General features: G+C 37.7%; 1 pseudogene; it reads left to right on the top strand.

Annotated features, from left to right (window-relative positions):
• Nucleotides 1–297: 297 nt before the first annotated feature.
• LOC113180762 (heat shock protein HSP 90-alpha-like) lies at nt 298–10,705 on the top strand (annotated as a pseudogene).
• Nucleotides 10,706–26,901: the final 16,196 nt, after the last annotated feature.

Here is a 26,901-nt window from a genome sequence, read left to right as displayed (position 1 = left end):
TAGTTAAACCAGCAATAAAGTATTTATAAGAACATTTAAAATGCAAACTTTATTTTGAAATTTAGTTCACTTGTTACTATAATCAGAATGTCAAGTTTTCCCAATTACATTCTCTTCGGGATGCCAGGTTCTAACCCTAATGTGGGAACATAGGAATCAATCCATCTCTTTGTCAGGGTAGTGATCTTGGTAAAGAAATTATTAACTTCAACTCTACTTCTTCAAAACCTGGCCTGAAAGTTGCTTCAGAGTCCTGGTACTGCTAGGCCATGGAGCCTGTGTGGTTGCCCAACGGAGATGCCCAAGGAGACCCAGACCCACAACCAGCCCATGGAGGAGGAGGAGGTGGAGACCTTCACCTTCCAGGGAGAGATTGCCCAGCTGCTGTCATTGATCATCAACATTTTCTACTTGAACAAAGAGCTCTTCCTGTGGAAGCTGATTTCCAATTCATCCTACGACCTGGACAAAATCAGATATGAAAGCTTGGCCTATCCCAGTAAGCTGGACTCCGGGAAGGAGCTTCACATCAATCTCATTCCAAACAAACAAGACTGAACCCTCAGGATTGTGGATGCTGGAATTGGAATGACCAAGGCCAAATTGATCAGTAAGCTTGGTACTATGCCACGTCTGGGACCAAAGCATTCATGGAGGTTTTGCAGGCTGGCGCAGACATCTCCAGTTTGGTGTTGGTTTTTATTCTGCGTATTTGGTTGCCAAGAAAGTGGCTGTAATCCCCAAACAAAGGACTGACACGGAGGAACCAATGGGTCATGGGACAAAGGTTATCCTACATCTGAAAGACCCAACTGAGTACTTGATGGAAAGAAGAATAAAGAAGATTATGAAAAAACAAATTCCCAGTTTATTAGCTATTCCATTACTCAGTGGAGAAGGAACCTGATAATGAAGTCAGTGATAAGGATGCTAAAGAAAATGAAGATAAAGAGGAGGAAAAAAGAAAAAAGGAGACAAACTGAAATTGAAGATGTTCTGACGATGAAGAAAAGAAAGATGGTGGGAAAAAGAAGGAGAAGGAGAAGAAGAAGATTAAGGAGAAGTACCTCAGTCACAAAGAACTCAACAAAACAAAGCCCATTTGGACCAGAAATTCTGACAATATCACTAACAAAGAATATGGAGAGTTCTATAAGGGCTTGACCAACAATTGGGAAGATCACTTAGCAGTGAAACATTTTTCCGTCAAAGGACAGTTAGAACTCAGAGCTCTTCTTTTTGTCCCAAGACATGCTCCTTTTGACCTCTTTGAAAACAGGAAGAAAAAGAACAGCATTAAGTTGTATATATGCAGAGTTTTCATCATGGATAACTCTGAGGAGCTAATCCCTGAATATCTGAACTTCATTAGAGAAGTGGTGGCCTTCAAGGATCTTCCTCTAAATTTTTCCCATGAAATGTTGCAACAGAGCAAAATTTTGAAAGTCATCAGAAAGACTTTGGTCAAAAAATGCTTAGAACTGTTCACTGAACTGGCAGAAAATAAAGAGTACTACAAAAAATCCTATAAGCAATTTTTTAAAAATGTAAAGCTTAGAATATATGAAGACTCTCAAAATTGAAAGCTTTCAGAGCTGTTAGGATACTAGATGTCTGCTTCTGGGGATAAAATGGTTCCTCTCAAGGACTGTTGCACCAGAATGAAGTAAAACCAGAAACACATCTACCATATCACAGGTGAGACCAAAGATCAGGTAGCTAACTTTGCCTTTGTGGAGCATCAGTGGAATAGTGATTTGAAAGTGGCCTACCTGATTGAGCCCATCTATGAATGCTGTGTCCTACATCTAAAGAAATTTGAGGGGAAGACTTCAGTGTCTGTCACCAAAGAGGGCTTGAAACTTCCAGAGGATGAAAAGAAAAGAAACAGGAAGAAAAAAAGACAAAGTTTGAAAACCTGTGCAAGATCATGAAGGACATCTTGGAGAAAAAGATTGAAAAAGTGGTTGTGTCAAATCAATTGGTGGCCTCCCCATGCTTTATCATCACAAGCACATATGGCTCTGTGGAGAACAGTGACAGTGAATGGGAGAGCAGTGCCTGAAATTAGGATCCCTGATGGCTTCATAGCTGTGGCATGCTTGGTGCCACAGCACCAAGTTTCTGTTCAAAGGTGCAGGATGCCTAGTTGCTATGGTAATGCCCTCCATAAAGAGGCTCTGTGCTAGAGTCTTTTCAGCCTAGATCTTGATATTATGCACACAGCTTCTGGGAATAAAGAAACTCTCTTGCTAAACAACCACAATGTTTCATCAGCTCTGCTGCTCCTGGGCGTGCTCCCATAACAGTAACTTTAAACAGTGGATTTTCTTAAGAGCTACACAAAGCTTCTGACATTGCACAATTGCAACTGTAGTATGTAACTGCATAATGTTACTAACTCTATAACTTTCATGAATATAAAGAATAATGCTTGAGAAAAAATCAAAGTGATAGAGTGCCGGGGATCCCAACAGCCAGCAGCAGGACCCTGGAGATCCAGGCCGACTGACTCGTGCGGCCTGCCCTGAGGCTACAGAAGGCGTGGCGCCGCAGAGAAGTGATTAATTAGCAAGCAGGGAGATTAGAGACTGCCATTAGGTGGAATCCCGCCAGCCAAGCCCACACTGATCCTTGGGCCGAGCAGGGGATCTCAGAAGGGGAAGGAAGCGGTATAGTCCCATCCCCCACAGCGGACACTCCACCGAGGCAGTCAGCGGCCACCATCTGGTAAAGCTGAAGGATACACCGCCACTCTCCCACAGAGTGCAGCATCAAAACAGGTTTGTGTCAATCAGCTCACCCCCCAGACATCGGGAATTCGCATAAAATCTCTCCTAGGCTTGCTGGGAGAGGGAGTATCAAGCTGAGCCTCCATAAAGACTAGGGGGAAACTAGAGACACCTGACCTCCAACCCCTCCTCCCAGTAGCAGCCAAAACGAAACCTGGCTAGCCAGCCCTGGGGGAGGGGCAAGCAGAAAAAATCAAAGTGATCCTCCTTCCTGTGGAGCACAGATAACTCAAGGAGAATAGGAAGATGGTGGCGAAGGGAGTGCATCACCCCAGGGCGCCGCATCACTAAGTGGGAGAAAGACGATGCAAAACGGCTGAAGGATATCTTTGGGAAGTTCCAGTGAAATTGAGGTGCTCCAGAATCTAGTGGACAGATTTCCATCGTGAGAAGTTCGGCTCTGAGAGCTCCATTTCCCCGCATGGAGGGTTGCATAGCCTGACAGGCGATCGCCCGAAGGCTGGAGTCTGTGGCGCGTGCCGGGGAGGGGCAGGGTGCCGGAGTGGGGGAACAGCGATACGGATCCGGGGGGGGCTCCCGCCAGTGGTACATCGGAGCACTTAGTGCTGAGTTCCGGCTTTGAAACAGAGGAGAGAAGCGGCCCAGTTTGGTTCCAGACACCGGTCGGACCACAGTGGAGGATAGCAGCCGCCATTTCGGAGAGATGATGTAATCATCCCCGTGTTCTACTGATCTCAGCCCATTCAACTACGGAACAGGTGATATCAGGCTGGTATTTACCTGCGTCTAGCAGACAGATTTCTTGCTCAGGCTCGGGGCGGGGGTTCTTGTGGAGAATACTCCTAGAGGCTCGTGCTGGGCAAGGCATGCGCCGGGCACTGAGCAGCTGGATTCTGGTTCCCGGGGCTAACCTGGCCCTGGTCTGAGGAAACTGCGGAGACTGCCGGTGGAGGCCAGCTCCAAGTGGAGCGTGCGCTGAGCTTGGGGGGACTGGGTTCTGACTCCCAGAACAGTTTTGGCCTGGGGCTGGGGAACCCGTGGGGGCCGCTCCCTGGAGCCAGCTCCCAGCGGAGAGTGTATCGGGATCTGAGAGGCGGGGTTCCAGCTACCTAAGCTGCTTTGGCCCAAGGCTAGGGAACCGGCGGTGACTGCTTCTCAATCAGGGTCCGGCAGGGTGCTGTAGGGGCAGAGTGGAGCTTTCACCTGCGCCCAGAGCAGGCCAAGTGACCCGCCGGCATGGTACCATGACACCCCAAACGCAGCTGGGGCTGAAGAGAGCAGCCGCCCACGCCTAGAATAGGACCAGCGATTCCACGGTGTGGTAGCCAAGTAACCTCATTTGGAGTAGAGGCTGTGCAGAGCTGACATCCGAGCAAGCAGGGCAGGCAGACCTGCCGCCAACTGGCAAGACAGGCCAGGTAGCTTGCCAGCGTGGTGGACACGTAACACTGAGGCAGTCGCATCACACTGGTTGGAGTGGGGGTGGAGCAGGGTCACCGCCCGGGTCCGGAGGGGGCTCAGCGACCTGTTGGAGAGGTAGTCAGGTACCCCCATTGGGAGTGGGGGCTGTGCAGAACTGCGACCCACCGGCCTAGAGGTCTGCCAGCCCGGTAGACTCGTCACACCAATTGGAGTGGGGGCCCAGCAGAGCAGCCACCCACATCCAGATCAGGAACAACGACCCCAGGGCGTGGTAGTTACGTTACCACAATTGGAGTGGGGGCAGAGCAAAGCCACCACCCGTGCCCGCAGCGGGGGCAGACCTGTGACCGATCAGCGGGGTAGACAGACCACCATAATTAGAGGAGGAGCACAGCCAATACCCGCCCTGCAAGAGAGACTTCCCAACTATACAAGAGCAACATAAATAAATAGGGGGTAAATTTCAAAAACACAACAGTTGCACCAAGCAGAAAGAAACACGAGCAGTATGAAAAGACAAGGAAAGAAAGGACCACAAGCAATGCAGGTCAACTCAACTTTAGAAGAGGTAATAGCTGCAACAGATGGAATGTCAGATAAAGAGATCAGGATTTATATGCTTCAGATGATCTGGAGTCTCAAGGAAGACATGAGACAGCAAAATCAGACAATGAAAGATCAAATTGACAAACAAATCCAGGAAGTAAAAGATCAATTTCACAGGGAGATAGAGGTAATAAAAAACAAACAAATAGAAATTCTAGAAATGCAGGAAACAATAAACCAACTTAAAAACTCAATTGAGAATACTGCCAGCAGAGTAGATCACTTAGAAGAGAGAACATCAGACAATGAAGACAAAGTATTTCAACTGGAAAAGAACATAGACAGCTCAGCAAGTCTGCTAAGAAACCATGAGCAGAACATCCAAGAATTATGGGATAATATCAAAAGACCAAATTTAAGAGTCATTGGGATACAGGAAGGCACAGAGCTCCAAACCAAAGGAAGAAAAAGTCTATTCAGTGAAATAATACGAGAAAACTTCCCAGACTTGAAGAATGAGACAGAATCCAAAATCCTAGAAGCCTACAGGACGCCGAATGTGCAAAATCATAAGAGATCCACACCTAGACACATTACAATGAAAATGTCCAACATACAGAATAAAGAGAGAATTTTAAAAGCTGCAAGAGAAAGAAACCAGATTACATTTAGGGGTAAACCAATCAGGATAACAGCTGATCTCTCAACACAGACTCTGAAAGCTAGAAGATCCTGGAATAACATATTTCAAACACTGAAAGAAAATGGGTTCCAACCAAGAATCGTCTATCTGGCGAAATTAAGCTTCAGATTAGAAGATGAAATTAAAACCTTCCACGATGAACAAAAGTTAAAAGAATTTGCAGCTAGAAAACCATCTCTTCAAAAAATCCTTGGCAAAACATTATAGGAAGAGGAAATGGAAAATAACATTGAAAACCAACAATGGGAGATAGGTCAGTAAAGGGGGGAAAGTAGTCAAAGAGGATAACAAATCAGGGTTAGTAACATCAATAAACAAATATGGATAGAAGAACAAACCATATCTCAATAATAACCCTAAATGTTAATGGCTTAAACTCACCAATTAAGAGACACAGGCTAGTAGAATGGATCACAAAACAAGACCCAACAATATGCTGTCTACAGGAGACGCATCTGATAGGAAAAGATATCCATAGACCGAAGGTGAAAGGCTGGGAAAAATCATACCACTCATATGGACTGCGGAAACAAGCAGGAGTGTCCATACTCATATCTAATAAAATAGATTTCAAGCCAAAGTTAATCAAAAGGGACAAAGAAGGACACTTCATACTGCTCAAGGGAACCATACACCAACAAGACATAACAATCATAAATATATATGCCCCAAATAATGGTGCAGCTGTGTTCATCAAGCAAACTCTTCTTAAGTTCAAGAGTCTAATAGACCACCATACAATAATCATGGGAGACTTCAACACACCTCTCTCACCACTGGACACATCTTCCAAACAAAAGTTAAATAAGGAAACTATAGAACTCAATAACACAATTAACAACCTAGACTTAATTGACATATATAGACTATACCACCCAACATCAAGTAGTTACACTTTTTTCTCAGCAGCACATGGAACCTTCTCAAAAATAGACCATATATTATGTCACAGGGCAACTCTTAGACAATATAAAGGGGTAGAGATAATACCATGCATCTTATCTGATCATAATGGAATGAAACTGAAAATCAATGATAAAAGAAGGAAGGAAAAATCAAGCATCACTTGGAGAATGAACAATAGGTTGCTGAGTGATCAATGGGTTTTAGAAGACATCAAGGAGGAAATTAAAAACTTCCTGGAGTTAAATGAAAACACAGACACAACATATCGGAATCTATGGGACACATTGAAAGCAGTTCTAAGAGGAAAATTCATTGCTTGGAGTTCATTCCTCAAAAAAAGAAAAAACCAACAAATAAATGATCTCATACTTCACCTCAAAATCCTAGGAAAAAGAAGAGCAAAACAACAGCAAAAGAAGTAGAAGGCAAGAAATAATTAAAATCAGAGCTGAAATTAATGAAATTGAAACAAAAGAAACAATTGAAAAAATTGACAAAACTAAAAGCTGGTTCTTTGAAAAAATAAATAAAATTGACAGACCCTTAGCCATGCTAACAAAGAGAAGAAGAGAGAGAACCCAAATTACTAGCATACAGGATGAAAAAGGCAATATCACAACAGACACTTCAGAAATACAGAAGATAATCAGAAATTATTTTGAATCCTTATACTCCAATAAAATAGAAGATAGTGAAGGCATAGATAAATTCCTTATGATCTTATGATCTGCCCAGATTGAGTCAGGAGGATATTGACAACCTAAACAGACCAATAACAATAGAGGAAATAGAAGAAACCATCAAAAGACTACCAACTAAGAAAAGCCCAGGACCGGATGGGTATACAGCAGAGTTTTACAAAACCTTTAAAGAGGAACTAACACCAATACTTTTCAAGCTATTTCAGGAAATAGAAAAAGAGGGAGAACTTCCAAATTCATTCTACGAGGCCAACGTCACCCTGATTCCGAAACCAGACAAAGACACTTCAAAGAAAGAAAACTACAGACCAATATCTCTAATGAACCTTGATGCAAAAATCCTCAATAAAATTCTGGCGAATCGGATTCAAATACATATCAAAAAAATTATACACCATGATCAAGTAGGATTCATCCCTGGGATGCAAGGCTGGTTCAATATACTGAAATCAATAAATGTTATTCACCACATCAATAGACTTAAAAATAAAAACCATATGATCATCTCAATAGATGCAGAAAAAGCATTCTACAAAGTACAGCATCCCTTTATGTTCAAAACTCTAGAAAAATTAGGGATAACAGGATCATACCTCAACATTGTAAAAGCAATCTATGATAAGCCACAGGCCAGCATCATTCTGAATGGAGAAAAATTGAAGGCATTCCCTCTAAGATCTGGTACAAGACAGGGATGCCCTCTCTCACCACTTCTGTTCAACATAGTCCTCGAAACACTGGCCAGAGCAATTAGACAGACGAAAGAAATTAAAGGCATAAAAATAGGAAAAGAAGAACTTAAATTATCACTATTTGCAGATGATATGATTCTATACCTAGCAGACCCAAAAGGGTCTACAAAGAAGCTATTAGAGCTAATAAATGAATTCAGCAAAGTGGCCGGATATAAGATCAACACGCATAAATCAAAGGCATTCCTGTATATCAGCGACAAATCCTCTGAAACGGAAATGAGGAAAACTACTCCGTTCACAATATCCCCCCAAAAAATAAAATACTTGGGAATCAACCTAACAAAAGAGGTGAAAGATTTATACAATGAAAATTACAGAACACTAAAGAAAGATATACAAGAAGACCTTAGAAGATGGAAAAATATACCCTGCTCATGGATAGGCAGAACCAACATCATCAAAATGGCGATATTACCAAAAGTTCTCTATAAGTTCAATGCAATGCCAATCAAAATCCCAACAGCATTTCTTGTAGAAATAGATAAAAGAATCATGAAATTCATATGGAATAATAAAAGACCCAGAATAGCAAAAACAATGCTAAGCAGGAAGTGTGAATCAGGCGGTATAGCGATTCCAGACTTCAAACTATACTACAGAGCAATAGTTACAAAAACAGCATGGTACTGGTACCAAAACAGGCGGGTGGACCAATGGTACAGAATAGAGGACACAGTAACCAATCCACAAAACTACAACTATCTTATATTTGATAAAGGGGCTAAAAGCATGCAATGGAGGAAGGATAGCATCTTCAACAAATGGTGCTGGGAAAACTGGAAATCCATTTGCATCAAAAAGAAGCTGAATCCTGATCTCTCACCATGCACAAAAATTAACTCAAAATGGATCAAGGAGCTTGATATTAAATCAGAGACACGGCATCTGATAGAAAAAAAAGTTGGTTATGATCTACATACTGTGGGATCGGGCCCCAAATTCCTCAATAGGACACCCATAGAGCAAGAGTTAACAACTAGAATCAACAAATGGGACTTACTCAAACTAAAAAGTTTTTTCTCAGCAAAAGAAACAATAAGAGAGATAAACAGGGAGCCTACATCCTGGGAACAAATCTTTACTCCACACACTTCAGATAGAGCCCTAATAACCAGAATATACAAAGAACTCAAAAAATTAGACAATAAGATAACAAATAACCCAATCAATAAATGGGCCAAGGACCTGAACAGACACTTCTCAGAGGAGGACATGCAATCAATCAATAAGTACATGAAAAAATGCTCACCATCGATAGCAGTCAGAGAAATGCAAATCAAAACCACCCTAAGATACCATCTCACTCCAGTAAGATTGGCAGCCATTAGGAAGTCAAACAACAATAAGTGCTGGAGAGGATGCGGGGAAAAGGGCACTCTTGTTCATTGTTGGTGGGACTGCAAATTGGTGCAGCCAATTTGGAAAGCAGTATGGAGATTTCTTGGAAAGCTGGGAATGGAACCACCATTTGACCCAGCTATTCCCCTTCTCGGTCTATTCCCCAAAGACCTAATAAGAGCATGCTACAGGGACACTGCTACATCGATGTTCATAGCAGCACAATTCACGATAGCAAGATTGTGGAATCAGCCTAGATGCCCTTCAATAGATGAATGGATAAAAAAATGTGGCATTTATACACAATGGAGTATTACTCTGCATTAAGAAATGACAAAATCATAGAATTTGGAGGGAAATGGATGGCATTAGAGCAGATTATGCTAAGTGAAGCTAGTCAATCTTTAAAAAATAAATACCAAATGACCCCTTTGATATAAGGGGAGTAAACAAGGACAGGGTAGGGACGAAAGTTTGAGAAGAAGATTTACATTAAACAGGGATGAGAGGTGGGAGGGAAAGGGAGGGAGAAGGGAAACCGCATGGAAATGGAAGGCGATCCTCAGGGATATACAAAATGACATATAAGAGGAAAGGAGGGGTAAGACAAGATAATACAATTCGAAGAAATGATTTACAGTAGAAGGGGTAGAGAGAGAAAAGGGGAGGGGAGGGGAGGGGAGGGGAGGGGAGGGGAGGGGAGGGGGGATAGTAGAGAATAGGACAGACAGCAGAATACATCAGACACTAGAAAGGCAATTTGTCAATCAATGGAAGGGTAACTGATGTGATTCAGCAATCTGTATATGGGGTATAATTGGGAGTTCATAACCCACTTGAATCAAATTGTGAAATATGATGTATTAAGAACTATGTAATGTTTTGAACGACCAACAATTAAAAAAAATTTAAAAAAGTTAACTAAAAAAAAAAGAAAGAAAAAAAAGAAAGAAAATAAAAAGTGCTGGAGAGGAAAAAAAAAGAATAATGCTTGCACAGTCTTTAACCTGATTAATGAGATACATATAATAAAGATTGCTGGAGTAATTTTTTAGACCTACTTCTCCATCAGAGAGCAGTGCTCCACCCAATCCCAGCTATTATCTTCAAAATCTGCCTACATGAGTGTTTTTTTAATCTCCCATCACCCCTCACCAGAGCCTGCTAGTTTGGCCACACTGTTCTCTGCTTGACTGGACAGCAAACATGGAAAGACTCATGAAAGCTCAAGCTCTGAGAGACAATTCAACAATGGGCTACATCAAAGCCAAGAAACACCTGGAGATAAATAAACCAAACCACTCCATTATTGAGACCTCAAGGCAAAAGGTGGAGGCCCACAAGCATGGTAGGTCTGTGAAAGATCTGGTCATCTTACTGTATGAAACTGCACTCCTGTCTTCTGGCTTCAGTTTGGAAGATCTCCAGACCCATGATAACAGGATCTACAGGATGATCAAACTTTGTCCAAGTATTGATGAGGATGCTCTCAAGGCTGGTGACACCAGCCATGCTGTAACGGAAGAGATGCAGCTCCTGGAAGGAGATGAGGACAGGTCGTGCATGGAAGAAGTAGACTAAGCCTCTGAAGAACCACTTATACATGTGTTCCCTACTTCAGCTTCATTCCTGATATGTTTTCAAGGATTGTTTTGTTCTTTGTTTTTGATAGCATTTATTAAATAGTCTGTATGGCAGGACAATAACTACTTAAGGGGGAGATAAGATTTCTTTGTACTTTTAAGTGATGCTGTAATACTTTAGGCACTAAATCAGAATTAGTGATGCTTTTTTTCTAGCTTCACATTGGCTTATTTTAACAGGTTGAGATGTTTGTTCTAAGACATATAATCTACCATTAACTTTGTGGTCTGAAGTGTTTGCTACCAAGTTTTGTTTTGCATCCCTTAGTAGAACAGACCAAATCTTTTGTCCCTGAAGTGTTCCAAGATAGACCTTGATCTTTAAAAGAAAAAAAAATTTGTTAAACTGGCTGGAGTTTCATCTTGTTAGGATGAGTTTCATCCACTTTTTAAACTTTTTATCCCTCATAGTTATCTATTGTGTATATACTAGTCCTCTAAAATCAATTATGTTAAACTGAAACAACTTGCTGGGAGGAACTCTCCAGGGCATGTTTTCCAAAGAAAAGTATTTAGAGGAACAAAACTTAAAGCTCTCTAGGTGCATTACAAAGCTGTTCAAAAAGTAACTCAGTAAGAGTTGTGAATGGAAATATGTAGTGCCCAAGTCAATATTCTGCTTTAAAGAGTAATAAACACAAATTGATCAAAAATAAAATAAAATAAACTTTAGTCTGAGCATATCAGCATCCCTCTGTAGAACAGAAGTGGTCATAATTAAAATGTTTTATGCACAACACTGAAAACTAATGAGATGAAAAAAGTTGAGGGACTGAGTAACTATCACCTAGGAACTGAACAGGAGTAAATGAGCACAAATCCCTCTTAAATAATAAGGAAACAAACAATTGTGCTCCATGGGTGCATTTTTAAGCACTAAGTGAAAATAATCTTCTAAACTTGCCTCTTAACACTAATTTTATTATTTCCATTATTTTCAGTTCTGTGTATGTCCTGCAGCATTTCCATGTTTAAGTAAGGAAATATAAGTAGTTCATTTCATACCCCAGCCAATGTTCTGTGTGTTCCCCACACCAGTCCCTTAGGGCTACTGGTAGCTCCTCATAGCTTTCTTTTCCCTGAAAGGAATATAGAGGCTACTGCAGATTAGAATCAGAGGTATAGAGGAAAGAGCATCCAAGACTCTTGATAAACAAAAGTTTCAACTTGAACTGTAACTGGTGATCTGATTTATATTATTTGAGTTGAGATGTTTAGAGGGAAATTTTTCAATCCCTATTTTAACACTTATTGTTGTTTAAAGATTGAAAAAGGACAGTAAAATACACTTCCTTAATTTTACCAGGCCACAAAAAATCACCAAACCAGATAAGCACAACAACCAAAGAACTGGAGTTTAGTCCCCCAATGTGAACCATGAAGTCTGTAGATTAACTTCCCATAAGGAGAGAATGTAAGAATGTGTATGAGGAGAGCTGGAAAATAACACATCAGAACTTCTGAATCTAATGAAATGTTAGTCTAAGGATTTTATAATGTAGCTTGGCATACTGTTTGATCTAGCTTATATATTACACAAATGTGTTTATAACTTTTTATAACTTTTTGCAACGTTATTTAATTATTTCACTCCATGATAGTTTTTACTATCATAGTATAATTCTATTAAGAGTTCTGAAAAGTATTTGTAGAAACATTGGATATAATGGAATGACTCAATAAATAGTGGCAAAGAGTTTTATGAGAAAAAAACACACAGATGAATAAATTGTACACATTTGAAAAACATTTTAATGCACTGAAAATATATTGTGCTACCTTTTATACATGCAACATTTGAATTAATAAAATGTCATACTTTCCCCAAACATCTTTATGTAAACCCAAAACTTATAAAATTAGCTCTGAAGAACTTCACATATCTATGCACATTATATCATTCCATAAATGAAAATTAATTACTCAAATCATTTATCATTTTTTAAATAATTTAACTTTTATTTTAAAGTTTATTTGTTTTTATGTGGTGCTAAGGATTGAACCCACTGCCTCACGCATGCCAGACAAGTGCTCCACCACTGAGCTACAACTCCAGCTCTACTCAATCATTTTGTGTAGCAGTGAGTATATCTGAAAGCCTGATGTTTAGAAATAAAATGGGCAGCCACAATAAAAAAGTGGATTACAAATAACAACAGTATTCCTTTGGTTATCATCTCCACCACTATAGTTCTTTCTCACTCATTTCATTCTTGCTAATTAAGATAATAAAGATAGTAAGATAAACAAGTGTAAAACACGACTTGTTTGAGGATATACCATGAATTTAAGCTAAGTGTCACCCACATTTTCTCTGTAGAAACTTAAAATAAATATTAAAATTTATTTACTTTTCATAGTTTCTTAGAGTGCCACAGACCAACTTTTGCAAAAAATCAAGAATATCTCAGATATCCCCATTGTTGGTTGCCCCTATTTAACCTCTAGCATTTCCAATTATCAACTCATCCAGTGGCCACAAAAAGAAAAAAGAGCAGAGAGTGTCATAAAAAGTAAAAAAAAAAAAAAACAGCATGGTACTGGTACCAAAACAGGCGGGTGGACCAATGGTACAGAATAGAGGACACAGTAACCAATCCACAAAACTACAACTATCTTATATTTGATAAAGGGGCTAAAAGCATGCAATGGAGGAAGGATAGCATCTTCAACAAATGGTGCTGGGAAAACTGGAAATCCATTTGCATCAAAATGAAGCTGAATCCTGATCTCTCACCATGCACAAAAATTAACTCAAAATGGATCAAGGAGCTTGATATTAAATCAGAGACACGGTGTCTGATAGAAGAAAAAGTTGGTTATGATCTACATACTGTGGGGTCAGGCTCCAAATTCCTCAATAGGACACCCATAGCACAAGAGTTAACAACTAGGATCAACAAATGGGACTTACTCAAACTAAAAAGTTTTTTCTCAGCAAAAGAAACAATAAGAGAGATAAACAGGGAGCCTACATCCTGGGAACAAATCTTTACTCCACACACTTCAGATAGAGCCCTAATAACCAGAATATACAAAGAACTCAAAAAATTAGATAATAAGATAATAAATAACCCAATCAATAAATGGGCCAAGGACCTGAACAGACACTTCTCAGAGGAGGACATACAATCAATCAACAAGTACATGAAAAAATGCTCACCATCGATAGCATTCAGAGAAATGCAAATCAAAACTACCCTAAGATACCATCTCACTCCAGTAAGATTGGCAGCCATTAGGAAGTCAAACAACAATAAGTGCTGGAGAGGATGCGGGGAAAAGGGCACTCTTGTTCATTGTTGGTGGGACTGCAAATTGGTGCAGCCAATTTGGAAAGCAGTATGGAGATTTCTTGGAAAGCTGGGAATGGAACCACCATTTGACCCAGCTATTCCCCTTCTCGGTCTATTCCCTAAAGACCTAAAAAGAGCATGCTACAGGGACACTGCTACATCGATGTTCATAGCAGCACAATTCACAATAGCAAGACTGTGGAACCAACCTAGATGCCCTTCAATAGATGAATGGATAAAAAAAATGTGGCATTTATACACAATGGAGTATTACTCTGCATTAAAAAATGACAAAATCATAGAATTTGGAGGGAAATGGATGGCATTAGAGCAGATTATGCTAAGTGAAGCTAGTCAATCTTTAAAAGACAAATGCCAAATGACTCCTTTGATTTAAGGGGAGTAAACAAGGACAGGGTAGGGACGAAGAGCTTGAGAAGAAGATTTACATTAAACAGGGATGAGAGGTGGGAGGGAAAGGGAGGGAGAAGGGAAACCGCATGGAAATGGAAGGCGATCCTCAGGGTTATACAAAATTACATATAAGAGGAAAGGAGGGGTAAGACAAGATAATACAAGTGGAAGAAATGATTTACAGTAGAAGGGGTAGAGAGAGAAAAGGGGAGGGGAGGGGAGGGGAGGGGGGATAGTAGAGAATAGGACAGACAGCAGAATACATCAGACACTAGAAAGGCAATATGTCAATCAATGGAAGGGTAACTGATGTGATACAGCAATCTGTATACGGGGTAAAATTGGGAGTTCATAACCCACTTGAATCAAATGGTGAAATATGATGTATTAAGAACTATGTAATGTTTTGAACGACCAACAATTTTTTAAAAAAGCCCATAAGCAAACCACATCAAGAAGAATTAAAAAGAATAAGCTAGTTGCCTAGAACTGCCCTCCTCTTTTCTTTCACTTTGAGATTATTTATCATAATTTCACTCCCAAGAATCATGTCCTTTCTCTATATCTAACACTCAGCATATTGCTTCTTGGCCCTGAGATAATACCCACTCACTCGGCCTAGCAGGTCTGTCCATCTCTGGCCATCTAGTTGTACCTCTGGGGCCTGTCCTCCATGATGACTCCCCTTCAAAAACAACCACCTCTCCAGGCATTACAATATTAAGAAGGTGGGACCAAAAGACACTGAGCCTTGGCCATTGTCTCAGAATTTGATCTTTTTCTGATCAAATATTGTTTGGGGGATCTTGTACATGTTTTTATCTAATCCTAACACAATACCAGAAAACTAGTAAGTCTATCAAGGGAAATGCCAAAGTTTCTCTGGTGTTAATTCTACTGTGTTCTTCTTTTCAAGATAATTTACAACATCTCAGTGTGAACACACACACACACACACACACACACACACACACACACATAGAAATAAGGGGGACAGATGACTCAAAAGTATTATTTAACTATTTTAGATAACAATAACCTGAACTAATTACTTGTGCTTCTGATTTTTTCTATTTAAAATTTATTTTTAATAAATACACACACACACTTGTAGTTTTTATAATTTTCTTAAATATATATTTTTAGTTGTTGATGGACCTTTATTTTATTCATTTATTTATACATGGTCCTGAGAATCACACCCAGTGCCTCACACATGATAGGCAAGTGTCCTACCACTGAGCCACAACCCCAACTCCAGTTTTCTGAATTTTTAGCTACAGAAAATACTATACAAACCCTTTTGTTTTATTTTTATCCCAGAATAATAGTTCAAATTGAGAAGACAGCAAAGCTAAAAGACCAGATATGAGTTTCACACATAATTGTTTTGTTTTATCGTCAACATCCTTCACCTTAATCTGCTGGATTTTCCTGAAAACCATTTTAAAAATATGTAACTTGTGCTTTCACTCCTCCTTCTTTTATATCTATATAATTTCCAACACTTCCTACACTGCTGTACATATTAATTGTATTTTTATTTAAACATATTTTCCATTAATATTTTAAACCTGTAGGCCATTCATTATGATACGCTATTTGAAGTAAGCAATTGAGCTCCTAGAATAAGTTTATTACACATTAGGGAGACTTTTCAATAATACACTTGATAAACTATGGGACTGAGGACCTCTGCTGGAAGTTTTTTAGCATGACATTTTTTTAACAATAATATTGCTAGGAGAGAAGAAATTTATCTTCTTTAATTTGAAGTATTCCTTTTTATTTAAAAAAAACCCTTAATTGCTTTCCTAAAACTTTATTGATTCTTTCATGTTTTCAGACATATGGGTCTTTCATTTTCATGTAAGTTGTTTTATTTACATGAAAGTTAACACTATTAGTCAAAAATACATTTTAATATTATTGTTTTAAAGTAAATTAAATATGTTCATAAATAATACCTTAATTTTCATTTAACATGACAGTTGCATATGCAACTAGGAAGGTGTACATGTAGGTATAGTATAGATATAAAGAAAGATACAAATGTATCCTCACAAAATAGAACATGGAATTTAGTGTAACATTGAATTACGAGTTAGAGGCATAATCTCTCACTTTTCCAGAAACTAGAGTTATTATATACACAAATATTCCTATATAAGACTTAGGAGCCAAACTTTTAATCTAAATGACCAGAGCAATTATTTAAAACTTGAAGATTATGTGTAATAATTATGTATCAATTTCAATATTATTTAACATTTGGAAATGTAATTTCATTTTCACATCATTTCACTTCACCATTGTCTTTTACCTGTACATTAATTCTATTATTTATAAATTCACAGATTATGACTGGAAAAGACCTCGGATCCTGCCTCCCCAGACCTCACCAAATCACTGAAAGGACAGAGATAAATCAACATCTCAAAATTTCTATCCCTGATTCACAGAAAACCAGTTGGAACCCTGGCTTAGAGTCCCCCCAATCAATGACAAAGTATAAACTGGCTTTGGATGCATGTGCTTAACTGTCTCTCTCATCTTTAGATCCACTTAAAGTTCTCACTCACTACTCTTGGATCCATCTTAGCTTGGATTTTAACCCTGTTCTCTGATCTTCAAACTGATAGGTACATGCAGTAGTTTTGGATTGCTTCATAACAAATAAACCATAGCTTAGTAGCTTAAAGAAGTTTTTATCTTATAGTTTGAGTGGTTCAGAAAAGCTTAGCTCAGTGGTTCTAGCTCAGTGTCTAACAAGATTGCCATTGAAATATCAGCTGAGGATGTAGTTATCTGAGGCTTGATGGGATCTGGGGGATCCTCTTGTGACCCCAAATGCAGAGAAATTGGTGGGAAGCTTCAGTGCTTCACTATATAGAGCTCTCTGGGGGATTGCATGTAACAAGACTTCTCCAGTATAAAATAATATGAAAGACAAAAAAACTCCAAACAGAAGCTGCAATCTTTTTGTCACCTAATATCTGAAGTGATTCTTCCGTGGAATTTTTGTCAGATAGACCACTCAGGTACATGGAGGGAAGGGACTACATGACAGTGTAAACACTAGGAGGTGATGTCATTGGGTGCCAACTCAGAGACTGGCTACTAATCACCATGTTTATTGAGTGTCTTTGTTACTAGCACTCTGTATTATCTCATTTAATTTTTACAACAACCCTGAAATAAGTATCTCCATTTTAGAGCTGAGATTACTAAGGTAAGTTAATTTCCCAAGACTGTACCAAAAATAAGTGGCAGAAAAGAAAGTAGAAAAAAGGCCTGTCTCCAAAGATGCACATTCTTTTGCACATATTGCTATATTTCTGTGCTTCACTTGACCTTCCTGAATCTCATTTTCCTAGACCCCAATTCTTGTGTATATACCTTTATCACTCATTTTTCAGTGCTGACCAGCATTCTATATTTTGTCCACTCTTGCCAATGCCTAATCCTCTAGTTATATAAATCAACAACACTTTCTCTAATTATATTTAATTCCATCTTCTTAATAATCATGTGAGACATTGTGTATCAAAAAATAATTGTAACTAGAAATAGGTATTGCTTTAAGTGATGTAAACAAAAAAAATGTGTACAGGTGTTGCAGGAAAAAAATACTTGAAATATACATTTATTTCATTTGCAGAGATGAATAGTGTGTCCACTACTGATAAACACAGGCTGAGGTTTCAATTAGAATGAAGAAAAGTGAAGTTTCTACTGATTGACTCCCACATATTTCCTGAAGACCAATTGAAGATTAGAGATTAAAATGGATGAACAACAATCTACAGGATAAATATGAGCCTGTAAGTTTCCTCAAAAAAATTATGAAAGGGGATAGGGTTGTAGCTTAGTGGTAGAGTGCTTCTCTAACACATGTGAGGCACTGGGTTCAATCCTCGGCACCTCATAAAAAATAAGTAAAATGAAGTATTGTATCCATCTACAACTAAAAACAAAACAAAAAATGTGAGAAAAAAGAAAACTAGGAAGGAAAATATTTACGACCCAGCTATATCACTCCTCAATATTTATCTTAGAGAATTAAAGCCAGCATATAATGATGCATGCAAACCCATGTTTATAGCAGCACAATACACAGTAGCCAAACAATGGAATCAGCCTAGGTGCCTTTCAATGGGCAAATACATAAAGAGAATGTGAAATGAATACACAACGGAATTTTATTCAGCCATAAGGAAGAATGAAATTGTATCTTTTGCAGGAAAATGGATGAATCTTGACAGTATTATGTTAAGCAAAATAAAACAGTCTCAGAAAGTCAAGGATCACATATTTTCTCTCATATGTGGAGTTAGAAAAAAAAAGGGAAACTCTCGAGGGGATCTTATGAAAATAGAAAGGAGATCAATAGACTCTTAAGAGGAAGGGAACCAAGGGAGGGGAGGGAAAGGGGAAATACTAGAGAACAAAATTGACCAAATTATATTCTCATATTGTGTACATGCACAGATACATACAAATGAATTCCATAACTCCACTGTTATGTATAATTAGAACGCACAAATTTTAAAAATAAAACGTTAGCCTATAGAATGTCAGCTGGGCACATAGATTTTCAGTTCAGGAAAAGACACTCAAATAAAAATGTCTTACTCACTGACTTTTCAATTTATTCACTAGACCAAATAGTTTTTCCTGCACTGGAATGGTGAATATTTATTGGTTGATACCAACCTTTCTAGATATTAACTTCTCAGGATATCAATTGATCCACATGATATGAACCAAGTAGGTAAGTCTAATCAAGTTCCTTGAATACATTTAAAAGAGTCTTCTTGGGAAGCATTAAATCTGAAGTTACCCCTCTCTGGTCTTTCTGAATAGGCAAAGATAAAAATGACCTTTACAATTTGAAAAGATAGCGTGTGTGTGTGTGTGTGTGTGTGTGTGTGTGTGCGCGCGCGCGCGTGTGTACATGTTTGTGTGAATTTTTTCCATTATAAACCATAAAAATCAGACTTCATGCCATGTTTGTATTTTATTCTTTCTCTTTAAAGTCATGCCTTTATAGATAGGGCATTCCTGTTTTTGTTTGAGTACAAAAGACAGTTGTAATCACACTCACCTCAGAAAAGAAGAGAAAGATAAACCCAAGCATTAAAGCAAGTTGTGAAATATGTATAGGAACCAAGGCTGAAACTCAGGTCTCCTGTTTGTAAATCTGATTCTCTCTTTCCTACACCATAATGAATGGTCATAATCAGAGAAAAATATCAGTGTAGGAAGAGTTTATGATAGCAAAGTAAAGAATAATATCGCTTACACTGTACATTCAACATTGTATATCACCCTTACATATACACCTGGCCCACCTGTGTAAAGGTAACTCATTCAACACTTGTAACTAATTAATGAGAAATCATTGCCATCACCCCCATTTCTAATAGAAGAAAACAAGGATATGGGCTTAAAGTAATTGGCCTAAATCACACAGCTAGCAAGTGGCAGGCCTGGATTCAAATTACTGTTATATTACTACCAGACACAGAAAAGAACATTTAATGATGACACTTCCATATTGTATGTTTTATAAAACATGATCTGTGTTTAATTCATATACAATCCTAAGATTGCCTCAGAGAAACTAGGTATTTCTCAAATAGCAGAGAAATAAATAGAACTATTAGTACCTTATCTAAAAAATCACTATTGTATGTCTATGTTTATCTAAAACCAACACATGAGTGGACAGTACCACAAACTCAGTAATTATGAAGTATGGTGCATTACAGTAGAAAAGCATCTTTTAGGAATTCCTTTCATTAAAAATAGTAGGTGTTTGGAGTGCATAATTGTAAACCTGAACTATACTTTTAATTTTTAATTAGAAAATGCCACGAAGTACAATTTTCCTTTTTGCCCAGTGCATTTTGGAACTTTATGCATTCAGTCCTCCCTCATTCTCACCTGAACTTCATTTCCCCTCACCTTTATCTGTTCACTCTCTACTTCCCATTGGAAGTTATTCTAACAAACCTTCTCTAGACTTCAAAGAAAGAAAAAGGAGATAGACCTCCCACCTAAGAATCAAGAAAATCTTGTGTTGCCCTGTGTTTTTTTTTTTAATATATATAGATAATCCACAGTTTCTATTTGACTAGGGAGACCACTGTCTCTCCCTGAACAAATTCTCCTTGAATTTTGCTTTCAAAGCTCTCTACTATGTTTGAAGTGATTATAGAGAGGAAGACAGAAACTAAAAATAGAACAAAGAGATGAGTATGAAGGAAACTCTCTTCAGCCTATCAAGCTTAAAGTACTTAATGATGTCTTTAAATATTTAAATGCTGCACTATCTAAATTTTGAAACAACAAATATAAATTTGAGCATACAATAAGGTTGACACATAACTTAAAATATTTCTACTTGCTACAAAGAAGCTGAACAGAAACAAAGTCATCAGGGAAACTTCCCTGGACAGCTTTTAAGCTTCTTGGATCATGCCAAACAGTCTCCAAAGCCAGTTTAAATTGTTGTAGTTAGCGTTTTCATTGTAGCTTTGCAACTGTTACTATATTTTTAAGTTCTTTCCATTTCTGGATGACAAAAAACATGTCTTTACAATTCCCCACGGTACCTAGACTATAGCAGCTATTAAACAAATGCATTCTAAGTGGATTAAAATTCGAATACATGAGAACCTTCACAAATACAGATAAAACACTTTTTCTAATTTGACAGCACTTATAAAGTGATCTCATTAATAAGATTATGCAGGCTTATCATTTGATCTTTGCTTTTATAAGACATTGCTGGTCACAGCCATGACTGAAGTGATGGTGAGTAACTGAGCAGGAATGGAATCTCAGAGCTTCCTGTGGGAAAATGCAATGTTTTTATAATGCATTTTCCAGAAATGAATTGGACAAAGTGACGACTATCCTTCAATTTTATCTTTTAAATTCACATGCCCAACTAAGCTAGATTTAGCTCTCTTGGTATAATTAGTTTGGATTCTACAGTTTATAAATTTTGTTGATTAAATAGAAATTAGATTGTGACTAAGATTATTAATATTTTCCTAAAAGTAAGTAGCTCTGGAATATAAAAAGCTAAAATCTGCATCATGGCCAATTAAATTTGGTTCTGTTTTCTCTCAGCTGCTTGTCTTTACATCAGAAAATAAAGGAAATAAAGCCAAAAATCTTTTTTTTTTTTTAAAGAGAGAGTGAGAGAGGAGAGAGAGAGAGAGAGAGAATTTTTGATATTTATTTTTTAGTTCTCGGCGGACACAACATCTTTGTTGGTATGTGGTGCTGAGGATCGAACCCGGGCTGCACGCATGCCAGGCGAGCGCACTACCGCTTGAGCCACATCCCCAGCCCATGCCAAAAATCTTAGGAATGCTTTCCAAGCTACTAAAGTTACTTTTCAAATGTCATTCAAACAAATTGGGGAAAAGGGAAAATGAGTTTCAAGAAGTAAAACAGACATGAAAATTCTACAGAAGAATTTTATTTTTAAATTTATTATTTAAGTGTCTATAACTATGCCTATGTGTAGATTTCTGTGATACATATGTACATCAAATACATAAATTTGATGTTTACAATATCTTATAGTAAATAACTTGCAAGCATATAAATACAACATTAATCATATGATGGTATTTGTAGGCTTAGTTTAAGCTGCTCTCTTGGGATTGCAAGACAAGTTCAAAGGTGCCATCTTCTGAAATAGAATTCAAAAGGCTTTTGCTAATCAAGTATAAGTCGAGTAGAAAAGTAACAACATAAAATATCATTTTAATTGTTATGATAGTGAACCTGAATAATCTACTAAAATCCTTTCATGAAAAAAATAAAGATATCCCATATAAGATAAAATGCAGTCTGTGTGACATTTTTAAAATCTAGAGTCAAAGGCTAAAAATCCATTTGCCTCCAGTTCAATCCTCTCAGAAGAAAAAGTTCCCAAATTAACAATTGATTTCATGTATCAAGTTTACTGTGTCACAGTTGTCAGGATATATATATAGTAAGGTGTTATTCTGAGTGTTTCTATGAGGAAGTTTTTGGATGAGATTAACATTTAAACTAGTAGATAAATTAAAGAAGATTGCCCTCCCTAATGTAAGTGGGTCTCATCCAGCTCTTCTGTTTGTTTTTCTTTTTGTTTTTGTATGTATCAGGAATTGAACCCAGGGGTACTTAACCACTGAGCCACATCCCCAGTCCTTTTTATGTTTTATTTAAAGGCAGATTCTCACTAAGTTGCTTAGGACCTCGCTAAATTACTGAGGCTGGCTTCAAACTCCCAATCCTCCTACTTCAGCCTCCTGAATTGTTGGGATGAGCAGTATGTGCTGAGCAGACCAGTGAAATAAAGTGGATAGTCTGGTGTATAAGTTAGGGTTCTAGAAAGGATTAGATATATTTCCTTTGTAGGAAATTATATATATATATATATTTATTACATATTATATGTTAGGGCATGCACCACCATGCCCCAGCATCACCCAAACAGTTGAAGGACTGAATAGGACAAAAAATGCTGACTATTCCCCCAAGTAAGAGAGAATTCCTCCTACCTGATGGACCTGGAAGGTAGGATGTTGACTTTTTATACCTTTGGATTCAAACTGAAACATCATCTCTGCCTAGGTCTTGAGCCTGTCAGCCTTCAGACTGGAATCTCCTGAGTATCCAGGTTGTTAATTCACCCCACCAATCTTGATAGTCGACACTCTCCATAATACCATGTGTACCAATGCTGTGTATGTATAAAATATTATATTAGATGTGTGTGTATATATAATATGTAATATATAGAGATATATATAATTTCCTACAAAGGAAATATATCTATTCCTTTCTAGAACTTTACACCAGACCATCCACTTTAGTTCACTGGTCTGCTCAGCACATACTTTCCTTTCTTATAGATGAGTCCTTGATATACCTTATCTTAAAGGCATTAAGCTTTAGTAACATTTGACTCTTTTTTCATACATCTTTCAATTGCTTTGTTAACTTTTTCATATTAAAATATTAAAATGTTTTCACATGAAGTTTTTGTCACTGTTAAAGAATAGGTGGACCACTGAATATACATTTTCAATAACTTCTTATCTACAAATTTCTCTTTTTTTGGCTGGTGGGGGGTCCTTCTTTGCCACATTTTTTATCAGTGCATTATAGTTGTTGTACATAATGGTGGGATTTGTTGTTACATGTTCATACATTCACATGATATAAAAATATAATTTAGCCAATATTACTCCCCAACACTCTACAGATTTCATTTTTAACCAAGTAATTTGCAAGATTAATAAGTCAATTCCTTTAGGGTGTATTGGTCTCCCACAGACTGATTGTTCCTAGATTGATTCACAATATAAAGATGCTCCGTACAGAGGCTGAAGCACCAAACTCTGTTCAAGTTGTGATTATATGCTCCAAATGTTCCCTCGATAACATAGAACTTACAGCAATCAATCTTTCTCCTTCTTCTTACCCACCCCTCATTTTTCCACTGAACCCCACACAACTATCAACAGCACCAAATTTCAAAATTTTTCATTTTCTATAGTATTTAGAGAACATAGAATGAGTGTATTCTAATCTCAATTTCTGATTTTGATTCATTCATACTGGCTATCTTATCTATTATATTGAGAATTAACAGGTATGGACTGTTTGACAAAAATAATCAATTAATTGGGGCTGGAGTTGTGGCTCAGTGGTAGCACACTCGTCCAGCATGTGTGGGGCCCTGGGTTTGATCCTCAACACCACATAAAAAATAAAGGTAATGTGTCAACTACAACTAAAATAAAAATATTAAAAATAATAATAATAATCAATTAACTATATCTGCCATAAGTAAGGAAGAAAGAAGTAGCTACAAAAGTCAAACATGTAACATCCTTTCTCAGTTTTGTTTTTTTTTTTAATTGGAGCCTTTTAAAATATACGTGGGCTAAGGCAGGATTGTAAATTTAAGGACAGCCTGGGCAATACAGCAAGACTATCTCCAAAAAAGGGCGGGGGTGGGGGGTTAAAATTTAGAAATAAATAAACAAAATAAAATACACATGAAGGTCTATGCTTCAGGATAATTTATTGAGATCATTTCTGTTTTATTCCCAATCCTATATGAGACTCTCAGAAGAAACAAGCTATAATTACATTACGGTTACCTAGATCCTTCAAAGTAGGAGCCTCCAGCATCATACCCTGAAGTCCCTTTACCTCCAGATTTGTCAAATGCTTTTGATTTGATTTCAGGGGTGGAAACAGCTTGTCTGGCAGCAAAGGAACAACTCCCTTTTAGGCTTTTATTGGAGAATTGAAGTGCCTTTCAGTTATTAACCTGGGTAGTCCCAGAGAGAGAAAAGGAGAAGACATTAAGCTGGGAGTTATTTTAGAAAATGGCTTATTCTAGAGAATAAAGAGCAGATTCTGGGAGACTAGTGCAGCAACAGGGGGACTTCAGGTCTTTTTAACTGGGTGCACATTTACACATTTTGCTCCCCAAGCCAGGATAGGGACAAATGGAAGCTTTTGAATGTCTTTGGAATGGCCTCAGTCCTGAGACCTAAGAATGAGAGGTGAGTCTGTATGGCAGAGCCTATGGTCAGTATAGAGGACCAGTATGAAGTATCTGGGCCATTCTGGAACAGCAGTACCTAAAACATGGTGTAGATGCAGCATTTCATAGCCAGCATCATTGGATAGAAGGAATATTAGTGACAACAGGAACAATGGACTAAGTATTCTCTCCTCTTTCCACATATTCACATGTCTGCACAACCTCAGGAAAAGTAGTATTGTACTGCCCTCTCACCCAAAAAAATGGTCGGAATAAAAAGAAAGGGACTGAAATTCACATTCAAGTTGCAAAATATGTTTTCTGTTGTTCACAAGTACTGCAAAACAATATCATACCTAACACATGCAAAAAATACAAAACAACAAAAAAGTAAAAGACTAAAGTAAGTTCAAACTTAGCAGCATCACTAGAAATTATATGAAGCTTAAAGCAGAAGTCAGAGGATTTCATGAGTAAATGAGATGAATAAAGATCAAGGAATGAGGCACTGACCATTTAAACCACCTGTCCAAGATCACGTAGCTGGTATGAGAGAGCTGCAGCACTAACATAGGTCATCAGATTCCTGAGAATCAAAAGACCCATGGTAACTAAGTATGAAAAAGCACAATTCCTATGGTAGAATGTGGAGCTAGGAGGGAACCAGAAGTCAGGTGTCTAAAGGTGTTCTTGGGGCTCCTGTGCATATAAAGGAGTGGGCAAAGAGCCATCAGGAACACCCTGGATATGTGGAGGGTGAGGTGTTGAATCAGACTGAGAAACTGTGGAAGGGATTTGGAGTCAGGCAGATCCAAATTCTTCTCACTTCCATGAGAAAACATCCTAAACTCTCTGATCTTAGGAAATGAATGTAATGTGCCCAGAACATGGTAGGCCTTACACAGACATCCTCTGCATAGAGGTACAGTAAGCATGATAGAAAAACTGAGTTAAAAATCCAGTACAACAGATCAAAATATCAGAGAAAGATTCTTGAAGAAAGTGGTTTTTGTTTTTTGTTTTTAAGAATTATCTATTGGTATAAAGTTTCTGAGGCTTTGATGTGTGGTTTAGTTTAAAAGCAAGAGCTTTGTAAATTTTATTTATAATCTTCTCATCTTTTCATATGTCTATATTTGGTTATAGATGGAAATATTCACTGAGTTTTGTTGATTTCCAAATCTCTATGAGACTTCGATCCTACCAATTCGAACTTTATCATGCCCATTTAAATTCAGAAACATAATCCTGAAACTTGTCAGTATATTATACCATTCTTCCCAGTATTAGACTTAAAGAATGAATATAATATGAATTATATTTAAGTTTATGTATATAACACATAAACTTGCTTTCTGTACTTAAAATCAATGTAATAATTTTTTAAATAATTTAAAACTATAAATGTATAATTTAAAATTAAAAAGGCAAGAAAGGTTACTTGAATAATTTTTTATTTTTCAGGACAGTAACCAATCCCAATTAATTGTGAAAAATTTATATATCACAAGACCAGAATCAATCATGCATTTACACACAAAAGCCTATACATGTTTTATAATTCCGTAAAGTCTATAATTTTTATAGCTCATTCAGTAACATGTTACATGTAAATACGGTAATATAATTGAGAATCACAGAGCTTCTGTTTCAATCACTTTTTTCTGTTTGACTAGTTTTATTCACAGTGTAAAATAGATTAGGATGTGGCTGAACATTCAACTTGTTAATTGCTCTCTGAACAAGTTCTAAATGTGTCATTGCTATCTAAATAATGAATAATTGTGGGTGTGATTTCAATATAGAATAACCTACCTTGGCTTTTATTTCTTGAGAGATGTAATATCA

This window comes from Urocitellus parryii, chromosome 1 (genome assembly GCF_045843805.1).
Source record: "Urocitellus parryii isolate mUroPar1 chromosome 1, mUroPar1.hap1, whole genome shotgun sequence".
In the NCBI taxonomy this organism is placed as follows: domain Eukaryota; kingdom Metazoa; phylum Chordata; class Mammalia; order Rodentia; family Sciuridae; genus Urocitellus; species Urocitellus parryii.
Note: the sequence above shows the minus strand (reverse complement) of the source record. Positions and strands in the feature narration are given on the sequence as shown.